Genomic DNA, 14,181 nt, shown 5'->3' on the forward strand with positions numbered 1-14,181 from the left:
GTGCCACTTCTTCCTTTTCTGTCTCTCAGCTCTGTTTTCTTCCACATTGAATGCATTCAGCTCCAGAAGCCTTCTTTCCCCAGCCCATTCCTATGGATCTGTTTTAGTGCTGTACCAGATGTCAGTTCCGTCCCAAGATCACCCTGCAACACCCCCATGGCAGTTCCACCACCATTTCAGACAGCTCTATGCTTCTATACCAAGCTTGCAACTAACCAAATATTAATGTGTAGAAAAAAATCTTTCTGAGATCTCTCCAACACTCTCCTTGTCTGTCTGGCCTGTAAAAGACTTGGCAGTGTGTCGGCTGCTTTTCTTTTCTCCCCTTCCCTGTGTCAGTGACAAATGCACATTGTTTTTCTGGTCTTCAGTTCAGCTTTCAGTCCCTGAGCCAGAACAACACTTTGTGCAGCACCTAGCACACCAGATCAGTATCAAGGCAGCTGTGTGCTCCTACACCAACACAAAATATTAGGGTTGCTGGCACTCACTCTGGCCTAGTTTGCCTCTCTCCTGGCAGGAGTTTCATGACGTCCTCCTGGAAGATCACTGTACATCTGAACAGATCTAGCTTTCAGGATCCTATTTTATTTTTTCATAAATCCTCAACTGAGATTTTCATTTGCAGGTGTGCTCCTTATAATGCTCGGCTCCTTGATTGAGCCAGCATCATTTTTGGGGTTGTACTTTCCGGCTTCCCGTAACTGTAAGATTATTCATTTCATACTATTTTTTGATTTGTTTTATTTTTCATCCATCTCTTTCCTGCAGGAAAGAGCAATTTATATAATGATTTCACTGTGGAATTGACTTCAGGCTTTACTGCTATTTGTCACCGTTCAGGAAATCCATCTCTGGCTCCAGAAGAACACTCAGTCCCTGCTGACAGTCTGAAAGGGGGAGAGAAAATAGATAGCAGAGCTGCAGCTATTAAGACCAACAGGCACATGTTTTATTCCAACTCAATTTTCCATTCCCAAATGCCTTTTGAAGAAAATATTTTTGTTTGAGAGAACGTGAAGGAAGGTTGTGGGTACTGGTGTTTTTTTGGGAGGGGGCGGGGGGTTGTTTTGGTGGTGATGGTTTGTTGTCGATGTTATTTCATAGGACTCTCCTGTTCTTGCTGATCTCCATCTTCCACATTTCAGGCAGCAGGCTCAGCAGTGACAGGATGTTATCCCAAGGAAAGCTGCTGCTACTTCTGGCCTTGGTTAACCTGTTGGCAATGGTGCTTGCCTGGGCATGGGGCAACTGGCTTTTCACACAACTCAGCATGGATGTGCTGCCACTCCCAGTAACTTTTAGGACACAGTCGAGTTGTTTTTCTTGAGATTACTGTACCCATTAATCTTAAGAAAAACATGTAATAAAACTGTTCAGCCTTCCTGGGGCCACCACTCCCAGAGACCTTTCCCCCTTTTGGCTTCTGCAATAGCTTCTTTCCTTTGGCTTTGCTGACCTTTATCAGCTAGAAATGATAAACTACAGAATTGGTTGGCTTCAGGCTTTCTTTTTTGCAGGACAGGCTATGCTTGTGCCTACTGAGGAATGGAAGATCACAAAGGACGAGGGGGAGATGGAAGGCTGTTCCCTCTTGTACACAGTGCAGGGGCAGGAATACAGCCTTTTATGAAGTTCAGCAAAGAAAAAGTTGGGCTGCACACCGTGCCATACCAGTCAGCCTAGTACTAATGTTCCTGGACCTTTGAAGGCAAGAAACAACATGCAGTGTGAATGAAATCTAAGCCTTGCTGCACCAGAGCACTGGTGCCAGCCAACTTTAGTAGTCTGACGTGAGAGTCAGGTGGAGCAGGTACCGTGGCAGGAGATGCCATGTATCACCTGCAGGCATGTAGATCTGCAGTGCTGCTACAGCATCCAAGTCCAACCGCAATGTGTGGCATGCAAGAAGCTGGTGAACCCAAGGCCACATTCGACTTGAATGCACTTTCCTTGGGAGGAAGTGGCTTTTCCCTTGAAAAGCTCAACTCCCTAGGGTCCCTATGAGATCAGTGGAAAAAGTGATTTAATCAGAATATGTTCCAGAATGCCTTGACAAATGCTTATCATTTTGACTATGGAGTCAAATTTAGGCAAATTTAACCTCTGTAGTTTTAAAGCCACTTTTGTGAGTACCAAACTCCTCCTCCTCCTTAGCTTTGAGAGTTATGCTGTCCCTGGTAGGCACATTGCTTACTGTGGTTGAGGTGCTGCAGACCCAAGCTGAGAGAAGCTTGTCTACCAGTGCACAGCGTGTCCTTTTGCATCTTGCTTCATTCTTTTGGCTTATCCTGGAATAGGTTAGCAGGTACCAGGGAAATGAAATGAGTCAGGAAATGTTGGTTTCTTTCTGGATAGCCCGACTGGGCTGGAATAATCAGCATCTGTTTCAGTTTAAATGAGTTTTCATTCCAGCCTTTTTCCCTTTTCAAAGTACAGACAACCGAAGCCTTTAATTTGCCCTGTCTTTTACTGTAGAGAAAATTAGAAGTTTCTGTCAGCTGATACTATCCCACCTAGAAAATCTATGCTAAAAAAATATACAATGTATTGTCTATTATGAATGAAAAAGCTCTTGCTCGTTTCTCTCATTTGTAGTGTTGACTTTGAAAGATAAATTGTTTGAACTGGTTGACTCTCCATTTGTGTAACTGAAGATTAGCTTGCTTGGTAGCCTGATGGATCTGCAGTTTCCCCTTGCACTAAATAAGCTGCAGAACTGCCAGTCCTGGGGCAGTTAGGACACAGCACATACTTGAAAAAAATTGTCACTTTTACTAGTAAATCAGAGAAAATAATCTCATGCATGACATCCTGGATGCTTCAGGATTGATCCATTTGGAAGAACCCCTGTAGGACCTAGAATGTGTGTCTGAAACTGACAAACATACATAAGTGCTAACGAGTTTAAAGTTGAAGCTGACAGGCCCAGAACTGTTTTTACGTGGAAGTTTTGCAACCCCAAACCATGAAGCTTGGTTTTGAGGGCACAGGCATGTTGAACAAACTCCATCCTTTTTTTCTTATGTGTTTGCTTTGTAGAACCATCAGCAAGAAAAAATAGAAAGAATTTCTTGTCTCTCAATTGAGCAGACCTGACTGAGCACAGAGAAGGAACAGGGTAAAAAATAGTAACATCTTGCTGTACTCGTCCCTCAGCAGAGAACCACATTTTGAGGTTCCCCTTCTTTGTGTCTTTTATATTGCAACAGAAGCTTTCGCTCTGGTGGGCAGTCTTTCTCTTCAGTGTGGTGGATCTCGTCCCAGTGCTGGTTCCTAGCATTGCCAGTGGTTCTGGATTTGTATGTGCATCCCCCAGGTACGTTTTCTGTGCCTCATACTCTGCCTCTCTCCCCCTTTAGGCTGTGCCAGCTCTCCCAGCCTCCCCACTTTCTGTATATCCATGACCATGGCTGTACAGCCAGGATTACATCTAAGGTGAAGACAGGAAAACCATGATGAAGGCTTATGCTATTTTCATGATGGATGTGATGCTCACAAAAATGAAAAGGTGGTTGTTGTGCCATCAGCCTTCAAAGCTTTCTTCTTTCCCACAGAACAAATGAACACGCTGCAACTCTCGGCTGAAAGACTGAGGCCAAATTTCTCATAAACTGACAATTCAGGAAAAGGAATAGGAATAGGATAGGATGGGAAGGTCTGGGCAGAGTGAGGTGTAGATGAGAGGAAGGTAAAACCTTAAACTGGGAAGTTGGAGGTTTGAGATGAGATGGAGGGAGGCTGAAATTCACAAAGAAAGTGTAATCAGAAATTTGAGGAGTTTTATGCTGAGACCATCTGTGCAAGGAACCAGTAGCAGGGGAGGGTCAGCAGTCAGCAGAATTGTTTGTCGGTGCAGAGAAAGTCACAGGGGATAGAAGTTAGAAGAAGAACTGGACAGAAGAGATTGAGTGAAGAGCTGGCATAGGGAACTGAAGCTGGAAGCGCTGTTGGATGCTAAGAAAGGAGAGGCGGGTGGTGGACATCTGAAGGTGTTAGCTGGGCACAGGCAGAGGGGAAGGGAGTGGAGTACTGGGGAGAGCTGCGGGCTGGGCAGCGGGGAAGGCTGCGGGATGGGGGGATGTGCTTGTTGGGCCATCTCTGCTCTCCAGGCTGGCAGCCAAACAGCTTACCCGAGGCTGGCCTTCACTGTGGCTCAGCCAGCGAAGAATTTGCCTCTTGTTGGTTTGCCCCAGACAGCGAGAATTTAGTGTCCTGGGATGAGGCGACAGCAGCTGCCTGCTGGGGGAGGAGAGGACTTGCTTGTAGTTAGATGAAAAAATAAAATTACAGTTGGGAGGAGGTAGTGAAAAGGCCACATGAACAAGAGAGAAAAGGTCGATTCATCAGTCCCGACAGCCACTAAATTAAGAAAAGGCAGCGGGGGGTCTATAATATCAGAGGTATCTGAATTCAGTCAAAGATGATTCTGAAGTTGCTGGATTGATCTTGTGGTCAGCTTAAGCAAGCTTAACAAATTAATTACAGTATTTTAGTTCATTGTGTAAGAGCTAGCTAATAAATCACAGTGCTTTGTAGAAACATGCTTGAGACAACTGTGTAAATACTAAATAGCCTTAGGAATGGTCTTATGAATCCACAGAATAATCCAAATTCCAGCACCCTCCCCCTCCACTGCTGATCTAGATATAGGATAACAGTCACTGTCATCTGCTTCTTTTTGAGGCGGGGGGGCAGAGGTCTGTGTCAGACATGAGGAGGTACCAGCACTGCTGGGTATCCAGGGAAGTGCCGTGATGCTGTGTGATCTGCACCACAGCAGTCCTTTTAGGAACATGGGGAATGCTACATGCTTTAAAAGAACATTATTATGGTTGCAAAGTCAGGCATTTACAAGTTAGGCAATGTCCAAATGAAATGCCTCTGAAACCTTAATTCAGTCTGTGTACACATGCAGTTATGAAATGCTTGTTAATTATATTTGCCATGCTGTTCATTTCAGCATGAATGGCAGTAATTCAAGAGCCTCTCCCAGTTCTATAGGTTTTTCCTATAGAAATGGAGACTGAGCAGTCTTTGACTTGCTGTCTGTGGATCTGTCTTACAGAGAGGTACTCAGAGGTAAACACTACGAGATTCAAAATATGGGCCAGCTGGTGTAATCTGATGCTAAGGGACTAATTAACACTGCTTAGGATGCTGACCTCCCCTACTCGTTTTCTCCCCTGGCTCATGTCTGCGTCAATGAAGATTTGGGAAGAAATGGTGCTGCTAGAGGCTGAAATTGAGCTGGAGCTCAGCTACCCAGCATCCAGTGGGAGGGTATAAAATTAACTACTCCATTTGTGCAGATTAAAAACAAATCTTGCGTGTACGAACTCTGCCTTTGCAGAAATATCTGTTAGTTTTGATTGTTGGCACAAGCAGTACTGTAGTATCAGTCTAATCTCATAGTACATATTTAAGGAATTGCAGCAGAAGGGTGGAGCTAACAGTGTACATTTGTTGGCTGATTCCCTGCCGGCTGACCGTTGTCCTGCCACGCTTTATTTCAGATTTTCAGTTTTACGTTTCACCTGTTTTCAGCCCTGTGCCCCATGATACAGAAGGGCCAATCCTGCTTCTAACTCTGCCCAGCATTTATTAGTAAAAGAGCGTGCACGCATACTGAACTGAGAAACGAGCCGAGGGGAGCGGGCAGACCGCAGGTAAGCCGGGTGCACAGCCCTGCTGAGCCCGGGCGGGCCGGGGCTGTGTGCTGCGGGCACGGCGCCCGAACTCCACCTCTCTGGTCCCGCAGGTAAAACACAGCCGGAGCTCCCCGGGAACGGGAACGCTCCGTGAGGCACCGGGCCGGCTCGGGGCGCGGTTCAAGGAGCCACCGGATGGCCGCCAGCGCCTCAGCGTCGCCAGGGGCGACGGGACCACTTCCGCCCGCGGCCAAGATGGCGGCGGCGTCGCGACCCGGAAGTAGATGGGCGCCCCGTGCCTCAGCGGGCCCGCCTCCACGGTGCCGCGGGAGGGCCGTGGGCGGGGAGTCCCGTGACGGCTCGGTGCGCACAGACGGTGGCCGGCAGGGGCGGCCGGGTCGGGCGGGGAGGGGGGGGCCGAGCGAACGAGCGAGCGAGCCGCTAGGAGGATGGCGGAGCCGCACGGTAGGCGGGCGGCGGGGCCGGGGCTCTCGCGGCGGGGCCGTGGGGCCGCGCCGAGGCGGTGGGGGCTGACAGCGGGCGGGGCGGGCCTGGCGGCGGGAGGCCGCGGGCACAAAGGCGGGGAGGGAGGGCCCGGGCGGCGGGTACCGGGCCGGGCGGGGGCGGGCAGCCTGGGGGTGTTGGGCAAGGGGTGTTGGGCAGGAGGTGCTCCGCCGCGCCGTGCCGTGCCGCCGAGGGGTGGCATCGCCCCAAAGGCGGCATAGAAAGAAGAAAGAAAGGAGGAAGCCAAGCTCCGCAGCCTCACCTCTGCTCCTGCTCGGTACCGGGGGCTGCGGGCAGGGAGGAACTCGGGGCTTCGGGCCGGGTGCCGCCCCAGGACGGGCGCGGGGTTCTCCTCGTGCTTCACGCGCTCGGCTGTTGCTCGTGGCGGCTCCGGCCGGCCGGCGTCCCTCTGAAGTCCTCGCCCTCCCGTGTGGCCGGGCGGCGCGCACAGCGCACTACGTACGGCTGGCACCGAGGGCGCGCCGACGGCTTTCCGCGGCGTTCGGAGCGCGTTTTTGCCCGGCGGCTCTGTGCGACGCGGGCGCGGAGCTGCGGGAGCCTCGGGGAAGGCGAAGGGCCGTGGCAGCGCCCGGCGGTGCGGTGCGGAGATCCGCTGGGCTGAAGTTCCGCCGAGTGCTGCTGATGGAGCAGTAGGTGTGGGAATGAAACGAAAATCGCGGCGTGTGACAAAGCCGTCACCGAATGCCGGAGTGTCAGCGGTGATTTTTTGATGGATGTGTTTGGGATGGGGCTGTGGAAGCTCTGCGTGGTGTGCAGCGTGCACATGTGCGTACACAAAGGCACTTCTAAGGCAGAGCGTTGCTGATAAGGAGTTGTGATTATGTGTGGTGTCATTGCTGCGGCACTCAGTCTTCGTTTTTTGGACTGTTGCCTTTAATAATTAGATTCAGGCTCTCGGTTTTCCCCTGTCTACTTGTTTTCACGTTTGACTTTCTACTTACTGTTTTCTTTTTGCCTTCTGAACTGTTTTCTTTTAAATCACTAGGCATTATTGGATGCTTCTATTTATAAAATCGAGATCTTAAAGTAGGAAGTGTTCAAATTAAGTCACACTTATTTACAGCCGTATCTCAGACATATGTTGTATGGTGATCTCGATATAATCCTAGGCTGGTTTTGGGGAAGATTTGCTGTATGCTATGAATTTATTAATACGCTGTTGTGCATACGTTTTAAATTTAGTAGTACCCTTATCCTCTTAGTTCCTTTTGAATGATTTGAGCTTGACTATTTTGGTTTTCTGTGCGATTATTCTTTGTTCTGGGTAAGGAGAGTGGAAGGCTATTTTCGTAACGTGAGGCTGGTTACCTTTTAAATTTTAGGCTAATATTTGCCGGCCATCAGCACTTGAGTACTTGTGGCAAGGCAAAACGTGTACATCAGGCAGAACTAATTTGTTATCTAACCTTGTAGCACAGCACGATGCTTCCAGACAAAGCTCTCCTTGTACCAGCAGCCTTTGAGGAACACATCCCCAGTGAGGATGCTGCCTTCTGCTGTGTCCCTCTTCTGCTCTTTCTGGAAACACAGAGTGATCCTGGGGTGATGCAGGCAGAGTCTGCTGGGAGCTTCCCTTCCCCGTGTGCCTCGTCTGGGGCGGGAGATGCAGGAGGGGACGTTCTTTGTTGTGTGACACAGAGATCGCCCTGACAGCGCATTCTGCTCAAGGAATTGTGCGTGGCACAGGGGATTCCTTCAGCCTATGGATGTTTTCTCTTCACGTGCTCCTAGTTCATACACAGAAATGATTTCCTCTGAAGATTCCTGTGTGTGTTCCTTTTAGGAAAGCCTTGGATTCATTGTTCCTTGGCTGTGGCTTTCTAGAAATGTGTGTTTCTGCATAGTGATCGTTGCTTGTCACCGTGGCCAGCTGCTCCCAGTGCCGTGTAGTGCCAGTGAAATAGGTGGATGCATGTGCTTTGATGCATACGTAATGCTCGTGCATGTTAATTGTGTAAAAGTATCCCCTGTTTGTTCTGCTGCGAGGGATCGGAGTGATCTGCACTTGACAAGGCTGAGGAAGCTGTGGAAATAACTGCACTCCCTTTTGGGAGGATTTTGCTGGGCGATGAGGAGATGAAACTGAACGAAACGATTTCACGTGTTTCTATCGCGTCGCTGTACGGAATTTGGGTAGGTGCTAAACACAAGCCACTTTTTTCTTCCAGTGGTGTCTGAAGAAGAAAACTCCTATATTGCAGTGTGCACGGAGGACAGGAGCTGCCTCGCCCCGCTCTGCCCTGCAGCTCGCCCTCAGCTCAGGCACTGTGCTGTGCTCCTGGGCCCAGCTCTGCCTCCAGCACTCGGGGATCACTGTGAGCTCCCCAGTGGGCTTCGGGTGGGCTGAAGTTCCGCCGGTGAGGGCTGGTGCTCAGGCAGCCCCCCAGCCCGTGGCTAGCCCCACTGCTCAGCTTTCCCTTCCACTCACAGTGCTCCGAGGCTCATTCCTTGCTTTTTATTATTATATATATTTATATATATCTACGTATTTTTTTATGGCAGAGCTTTTTAGATACTCTTTTAATGGAAGTGCTTCGTGTTCTCCTCTGTTGCTGTAATATCTCTTGTTTATTTGTATTGAATGCAGCTCTGCATATTGGCGGAGATATTTCTGCCTTTTTTTTTTCTTTTCTTTTTTTTTCCCTGGTGGGTTTGTTTGTATGAGAGAGGGCTGGGGAGGACACAGCAGTGAAGATTAAGCAGCCAGTTGTAGCTAGATTGTGGAGATAAGAAGAGCCCTTGTTTACACTAAAATCCTACTGCTGACATATTTTAGTTTGTTTGATACAGTAGTTCTGGTATGTTACAAAACCCACCCAGATAAAACGTATAGCAAGAAAGTAATGTTTGCAGTATTAGCCATTGACCTTAATTTGTTTGGCTTTTGTTTTTGCTGCATTGCTTGGGCTTGACTGTATTGTGAAATGCAAATAATGTGCTATTAAATCTGAGCGTTGCCTGACACAAAGTTTTGTTCAGTAAAGGCAGTTTGGGTACAGTGAAACAATGATCCCCTGGTAGAAAGGGGACTTTAATTACTACAAATTTTTCCATCCTTAACCTCTAGGTAATGGATACGCTTTGTAATTGTGCAGTGTTGATTTCTTTTCTAATAGTTCAGTAGCACGTGGTTGATGTTGGCATGTTCGAAGCTCTGTGCAGCTGAAGCCCTTGGTCTGTGTTGCTGTACAGGAGAAATACGGAGTGTGACAGACGGTGGCCGCGCTGATAGTGGTGTGGTGAGGGGCTGTGGGTTGGTGCAGGCACACGCTGCTATGAGAGGCCAGAGAACTTCTTAAACCAACCTGACACGTGTTTGTTCTTGGTTCCGTTAGTGCTGCTTTGCTGTTGAGGTGGTCGTATAAAATAAACCAAGAAGACTTGAGGGACTTGAACCTAACGGTGTGTGTGTGGGGGGGAGGAATGGAGCCCGGTGATGCCGTAGATACTGTATCCGGACCTGCCTCCCCTGTGGTCGGAGGCTTTGTGTTAGGCATGCATCCTAATTGTTCTTCTGTTGGCGTTGTGCTGCGCTGAAGGGCTGGGCACCAATGCAAATGGCCTTTCTAATACCTTCCGTATTTGCATTAGAATGGCTGCGTAAGTACTGCAGCACGTCTCGGTTCGCTCTCTGCTTTGACTGCTGGGGTTTAAAATAGGCTCTTTCTGGAGCCTGGATCTTGTTTGTGGCTGGGATTGCTTTGCAGAGAGGTTCCGAAGCGCATCTTTCCTAAATGCCGAAATGCGTTTGCGATGAGATGCGGTTTTCACTTGCTCGTGTTCTGGTCTCCCACTCGTGCAGCCCGCAGGCTGGGACAGGCACTGGGAGGCAAAAACCCACTGCCAACAAAGCGTAACCTCGAGCAGTTGAGCCGCTTTTCACCAACTATTTCTAAACGGACTGTATTTGGGGTTACAAAGCACGCTTGCTTGAGACTTGGTTTTGCGTGTGTTCTATCTGCAGAACTCCTCTGGATGTCTGTGGGAATATTTTACGTGTAAGGAATACAAAATGTTGTGCCATCGTTGTTTTGGTGCTGAAACATTCGGTGGCTTATGAGTAACTTCACCAAAACCAGTCCGAATTTCCTTGGAAAGTGTCGACAGAGTGATGTGACTGCAACCAGAGTCTGGTTTTGGGAACTGGTGGCAAATTGCCATCACCTCTCCCTCATGACTTTGCCTTACAGAGTTGTTAAACAGGGCAGTGATTAGTGACACTTACCTAACTCCTACTGATCAGTAGTTGCCTAGAGATGTTGTTATCCTTGTTCAACACCATCTTGTAAAGGTTCAGATTCACTTTGTGTCTCTACCACCTGGTTGTTAATGCATTAGGTGTCAAATGTAGGGAAGGGCAGAGTTTTATGCTACTGTTTGTGTCTTTGGCTAGCCAGAGTGAACCAGTGACAGCTACCTGGTGTGATGTAGTTTGTGATAACTGCAGTGAGATGTGTTCAAATCAGACGTGGTTGTGCCTTGTGTGTGTGTGTGGCTCTGATGTTAGTTTGTTTCCAGTTAGCACATAATGAAGCAGCAATGATATGATGAGTGACCTTGTTGGAACTATAGTTAAGAAAATGCAGTTTTCTGAAGCAGTGATATTATTGCAAGAAACCACAGATCTCCTCCACTTCTTAGGTGTCACTACGTAGTGCTGCAAACAGCATTACTGCAACACGGCAATTTTAACACACCGCCAAGAGCTCGTGCTTTGTCTGCTTCAAGTTTAGAAGTATTATGCAGATGTGAGTTTAGATCTACACTTCCACTGTCTCCATTCTAATAGGAATTAGTAATAAACCAAGAAATTGAAGGGGTGGTTCATGACTGCTTAAATGGCCAGAAGAAGCCATCGGGATGTCGCGTGTTGATGAGGAAGCAAAAATAAGCATATTTATTACTTTTGTGAAGAATTACTTGACTGGCAGCCAAGAAGACTGAGGCCTGATATTTATTCATACGCAAGGTGCAGCAGTGGTCATGGAGACTCAAACTTTTTCCTTTTCCTTCCTCTCATCTGTGTCCTGTCGTCTCGGCGTTGGCAGGCAGGGTTTGGCTCTCTGCAAGGCTTCTCTGCAGTGCCTGGCACTGATGGCAGCCTGTGTGCCACAGCACGTGAGCTGTCTGGTCTGCTGGGTAATGAGACGGTCGCTGCTGTGCTTTTTTTGTTGCTGAAAGTTTGGTTATGATCTGTTTTGTAGTACACAGCATTCATTGTGTTTATTGATCATTGTCTCGAGTGGAAATATTCGTGTTGTATCAAAACATTTGAAGCAAAAACAAATATTCTCTGCTTTAACTATTACATGTGTGTTTATATGTGTGTATATGCATATATACATACATATATAGTTGAACAAAAGAGGAAGATTCAGTATGTCGCTATGGTTTAAAGTTTGTATAGCACCACAGCGAAAGTCTTAGTAAATTTGTCAATAGTTGGCATACAGTGCAGCTGGAGGTACCAAGTGGTGTGCTGTGCTGTGGGAACATTCAGATTCTTCTCTGAGCTCCGGTCCTGCTTTATTATCATATTGTATCTATTGCATTGCTATCACAGAATCATTTGAGTTGGAAGTGACCTTTAAAGGTCATCTGATCCAGCTCCCCTGTAAGGAGCAGGGTCAGCTACAACCCCATCAGATTGCTCAGAGCCTGGTCCAGCCTGAAATACTGGAGTTTATTTCATCTTCATTTAAAACAAAGTAATAATAAAAACTCTAAGCCTGTAAACTGTCCCTCCTCTCTCCCCAGCTCAGCAGTGGGTGAATAATCCTTGCTCTCCTCATTTGATGAACAGTTGTATTTCTGAACTTGCAATGGTAGTTGTGTGCTTTCTGGATGGTGCTCTTGTATTCCCTGCCCCCTGCCTTGAGTCAGCTGCTGCAGAAAAGCAGAACTGTGCCTTTCTTTTAATTCTAAGTGATAACCATGCAGAGGATTCTTCTTCAGTATTCTGTAAATGCTGACTTCTGTTCAGAAGTGTTGAGTTGCATGGAGTCACTGAGTGTAGCAGAGAGAAAATGACTGCAGGCAAACTCCTGGAGGCATCAGGTGGCTGAATGTGTAAACACAATTACACAATGATCTGACATGGGTCCTTACAAAAAGAAACAGTGCAAAGAAGTGATCTCCTAATCGAGGAAGTCAACTGGAGAATCCATCTGTGTAGTCCTGCAAAGTGCTGATAGTGGCGAAATATGAAGGACTTGTAATGGGAACCCATCCTGCTGTTGCTTGCTTCTGACACTGCAGTTAGGATGTGGGGTTTCTGTCTTCATGGTTCCTTGTACCAGTGATGGTACAATCAGAGGCTTTAAAGCCAAGAAAAAATCCTATGCATAGCTTGAAGTGATCTGCGTAGTTTTCTTGTTGAAGGGATGAATGGGTTAAAGGAAGCCTTAGCTCAAATGTTAACAGACTTCATCCGTGGCAATTACCTTCCTAATAAATTTAAACATTCTAATGGCTATGCGTATTGCACAGTGTTTGCAAAACCTAAACCATTTCTTATTAAAGAGACTTTTTTAACACCGTCAGTCACATGGATTACAGTGAATTTAAGATGTTTGGCGGTCGGTTTTCCTAAAGAGGGAAATTTATTGCTCAAAAATACGAATTATGATGCATGGGAACTTGTGGTTGTGCAGCAGAGTTTTGTTCTGGTAAGTCCCCCCCGACGCCTTTGAACTCCTGTGCAGTGCAGCTTGGGGCAGATCTCAGGCTATCGGATTTGTTTTGCTGTGGTGAGCTCCATGTTTGCTTTTTTGGAATATTCAAACAATTGTTTGGCAGCTTTCTTGACAGCATATTGTGTATGGCAGGCCTTGTTAGGAAGGAAACAGAAGTTTAAATATTAGAACCATGAGTTGAAATTCACATACTAGATACAACGACCTATTTATTTTTTTTCATGACTTCATCCACGAATTTATTTTCTGTGCTTTAGGCTGTTATTAAGTACATCTTTACAACAGCAATTTCTCAGCCCATCCCTAAAAGAAGTCTTCACAGAAGTATCAGAGCCATTCCCTGCACTCAGGCTGTCTGCTGCCTTCCCTCTCAGAAGTGCAGTTCTGTGTCTGGCTCTTGGGAGCAGCCCTGCTCCCATCCCAGCAGGCAGAGGGGTTTCAGCCGCACGCTCCGACTGCAGGCTTTCTTCTTCTAAACCAAGATTCTCTGTATTGAACCAATTAACCTGCTGGGTGCAGGCCAGAACTTTCTCCTGAAATCAGAGTTAATGGATAAACAAATTAGACTGGAATGGTTTCTCTTAACAGACAGTGACAGCGTGTGACAGGGATACGGCTCGCATCCCGCAGCCGCGCCGTACGTGCGCCCGGTTCTCATGAAGCCATCGGGGTACGCTTCTGAGCGCAGATCACACGCTTGCATCGCCCATCTGAAGGCATGCCTCTGTTGGAATGTTTCTGAACCAATTCCAGCTCCTCTGCAGCAAGCAGATGGGGTGCACACGCCTTCGTTAGTGAGCAGTTTGCCCTGCTGCTGGGGCTGCGGCTCCCTGTGTTCCGCTCTGCCTTGGCTCTTCCTGCGCTCGTGCTGCCGCTGTTTGCTCTGCTCAGAGAAATCGGGAGCTGCATTCCATGCTCCTGCCCTCCTGTGGCAATGAAAGCACGAAGGCTTTGCTCAAAATCACGTCGTGTAAAAATAAGAAAGAAAAAGAGATGAGAATAAGGAACTGGTTTGTTTTTTTCTGTAGCAGCTTCTCTCATCTCTCAAGATACACACTTGTTTTGGTGAAGCCTTCTGTGTCAAAGGCACTAAAAATATCAAAGTACTTTCTAAACTTGCTGTTATAGATTCGAAGGCATCTTGTAGACTTTCAGAGCTTTGACTTAACCTTCTGGCCCTTTGGTGATACGTGCTGTCCCTCTGGCGCTAAGAAGGCACGGCAATCAGAGGGAAGCTTCTGCCAGGCAGAAATGGAGATGGGATGCTGTGGTTTCCCTGCTGAGAGCTGGTGGAGCCGAGTGCCGGGGTG

General features: G+C 47.6%; 1 protein-coding gene across 9 annotated transcripts in view; it reads left to right on the top strand.

Moving 5' to 3' along the window:
• Positions 1-14,181, top strand: part of SHOC2 (SHOC2 leucine rich repeat scaffold protein) — a 68,692-nt gene that overhangs the window by 4,093 nt on the left and 50,418 nt on the right. The window contains exons 1-2 of one of the 9 annotated variants that reach the window (XM_085229843.1): positions 1,016-3,121; positions 3,213-3,319. The exons of 1 other annotated variant lie outside the window; for it this stretch is intronic. The gene's annotated coding sequence lies outside the window, so the exon portion shown is untranslated. Of the gene's footprint in view, positions 1-1,015; positions 3,320-5,983; positions 6,117-6,286; positions 6,433-6,676; positions 6,810-8,162; positions 8,310-14,181 lie in introns of those variants that run through there. 7 more of the 9 variants (XM_085229845.1, XM_085229842.1, XM_085229841.1 and 4 more) reach the window with 7 other exon arrangements.

The sequence above is a fragment of the Meleagris gallopavo genome, chromosome 8, assembly GCF_905368555.1.
Source record: "Meleagris gallopavo chromosome 8, MGAL_WU_HG_1.1, whole genome shotgun sequence".
Lineage (NCBI taxonomy): Eukaryota > Metazoa > Chordata > Aves > Galliformes > Phasianidae > Meleagris > Meleagris gallopavo.